This window comes from Callorhinus ursinus, unplaced genomic scaffold, assembly GCF_003265705.2.
Source record: "Callorhinus ursinus isolate GAN/ISIS: 27379988/994484 unplaced genomic scaffold, GSC_fseal_2.0 scaffold13, whole genome shotgun sequence".
NCBI classification, from domain to species: Eukaryota; Metazoa; Chordata; class Mammalia; order Carnivora; family Otariidae; genus Callorhinus; species Callorhinus ursinus.
Window position 1 is genome coordinate 33,925,402 of NW_027397075.1, and position 2,544 is coordinate 33,927,945.

The 2,544-nt window shown below is 46.3% G+C and overlaps 1 pseudogene; it reads left to right on the plus strand.

Annotated features, from left to right (window-relative positions):
- The first annotated feature begins 1,556 nt into the window (after positions 1-1,556).
- LOC112828866 (small integral membrane protein 8 pseudogene) lies at positions 1,557-1,846 on the plus strand (annotated as a pseudogene).
- Positions 1,847-2,544: the final 698 nt, after the last annotated feature.

A 2,544-nucleotide genomic window follows, 5' to 3' on the forward strand; every position in this document is an offset into this window, starting at 1 on the left:
AGGATGAAAGGTTGAAAGTTTACATTAGCTGTTTGCAAGGCTGGTGGGTCCATAAAACAGCATTATTCCTTGTGCTTTCTGCACAGGGCATCTGCCTGAGAGCTGACCTGTCAAAGGCCACCCTCACCGCTGCCTTAAAATACCCAAAGTGACAGTTCTGAAATGTCTCTTTCCCTACCACGTGCTCTGTGCATTCTCTCCCTAGAGGTGAGAGCCAGGTTTGAAAAGCTGCATCACTGCTCTTGGGGTCTTTGCAGGCTCTCTTCCTCTGCACAGGTAGCAAAGGGACGAGGGACAGGAAATGCGGACCACACACCAGAGGAAGAGATTGCTTATCAGGGAAGACAGTCACGTCCACAGAGCCACAAGTGGGGGCCAAAACATTTTTTCCAGTTCCATGCCCCAGAAAGTTTTCTCGTTTTCCAGCGTCTGCCCCCATCCTCTGGTTGCCTAGGTGCATTGTAACAGATCTCTATGACAGAAGAGGGATGTGTCTTTCTCCCGTTCCCCACTTCCGTTCTCATTTTGTGAACATGCCTAGGGCAGCTTTTCCACGCTACAGTGACAGAATTAAGTAGTTGTTGATGTAAGAAAGAATGTTAGATGGCCAAGAAAGAATTCTTGAGACATCTTTGGTGCCAACAGGTGGTTTTATTAAAGCACAGGAACAGGACCCGTGGGCAGAACGAGCTGCACCGGGGTCATGAGGAGCAGCCCATTATATATTTTCAAGTTGGGAGGGAGTTAGGGATAGGGTAAGTCTCTAAGGAATTTTGGAAGCAAGGTTTCCAGGACCTTGAGGAGGCTAGCTATTGTTGGGAAAATGTCATTTATTACCATCTAATAAAACCTTAGTCATGAAACCCTTCAGATGTATATCAGTGGGCCATATGCTTGGGGGGGGTGATTGCCAACACGTATCTTGGGGGGTTTATAGATAAAGGAAGTTTCCAAAGGAATTTTTATATATTTTTTAGAAGATTTTATTTATTTGACAGAGAGAGACACAGCGAGAGAGGGAACACAAGCAGGGGGAGTGGGAGAGGGAGAAGCAGGCTTCCCACGGAGCAGGGAGCCCGATGCAGGGCTCGATCCCAGGACCCTGGGATCATGACCTGAGCCGAAGGCAGACACTTAACGACTGAGCCACCCAGGCGCCCAGGAATTTTTATATGTTAAAATAGACTTACAGGATCCTCGGGGTGGTGTGTGTGTGTGTGTGTGTGTGTGTGGTCGGGCTAGGATTGTCTTTTGCCCTTAGCAAAGTACTAACATCAAGGCAGTTGAGTCCCTAGAGGAATGTCACTCTGCCTGTTTCAAGGATTTGTCAATGGGCTGTAGGTAGTAAGGAAATTTATTTTTCTTCTGCCTTTGTTCCCCACATCAGTTGTGACAGATTATATGGTTCATAAGCCTAAAATCTTCGCTATCTGGCCCTTCACAGGAAAAGTCTGCTGCCCCTTAGCCTAGAAGATACTACTTCAAAATAGGCACTCAAGGAGAGGACGCGCAGGGGAGGTGACCTCGCGGCAGTAAATAAATCATTAATCAAGAAGATGTCTTCAGCACCGGAATCTCCTGGCTTTAAAAAGGAACCACCCAAAGAGAAAGACTTTCGAAACCCAGGCTCAGAGGGGTCCGCACAACTTTATTTCGAGCTGTGAATCCAGAGCTCTTCATTAAACCTAATCACCCTGTAATGGCTTTCGGATTGATAACCCTTTCACTTTGCGTGGCGTATATTGGTTATCTACATGCAACACAAGAGAATACAGAGGACCTATACGAAGCTGTTGATAGTGATGGACACAGTTACATGAGGAGGAGAACATCTAAATGTGATTAATATTGCTGGATACTGCAGATGGAGCTTCGTAAAAGGTTCTGAAATCTTTGAAGGAAAGACTTTGTGAGTGCGTAATATCAGCTTCTTGTTCTGGAACGTGTTGATGAGGAGAGAAGGTAGCAGTTGCAGCCAAGCCTTGAGGCTGCAGTCCTTACCTCATTCTCCACAGCGGGAGCTTCTCAATATTGTTCTTTTATTAAGTCCTCGTATCAAAGTGCCAGGAGAATGGAAATCGTTTTGTTAATTATTAAGTTCTATATAATAAAAGTACCCAGTGCTATCAAAAAAAAAAAAAATAGGCACTCAAATCTTTGTTGGATGAATAGAGCCACCATATGCAAGCGGCTCTCCGACCTTACTCATCCCTTCTGAGCAAAAGCCCATATCCGTCACAGACCACTAACTGAGGATACTACCACTGGAGTGAACATTACCAATGCGCTATTCCACTGAAGCTCATGCAGAAGAGTTTCTAAGATAAAACATTCTTTTGGGTCTATAAAACTAAAGGCAGGGGCGCCTGGGTAGCTCAGTCGTTAAAGCGTCTGCCTTCGGCTGAGGTCAGGATCCCAGGGTCCTGGGATCAAGTCCTGCATCGGGCTCCCTGCTCCGCGGGAGGCCTGCTTCTCCCTCTCCCACTCCCCCTGCTTGTGTTCCCTCTCTCGCTATCTCTCGCTCTCTGTGTCAAATAAATAAAT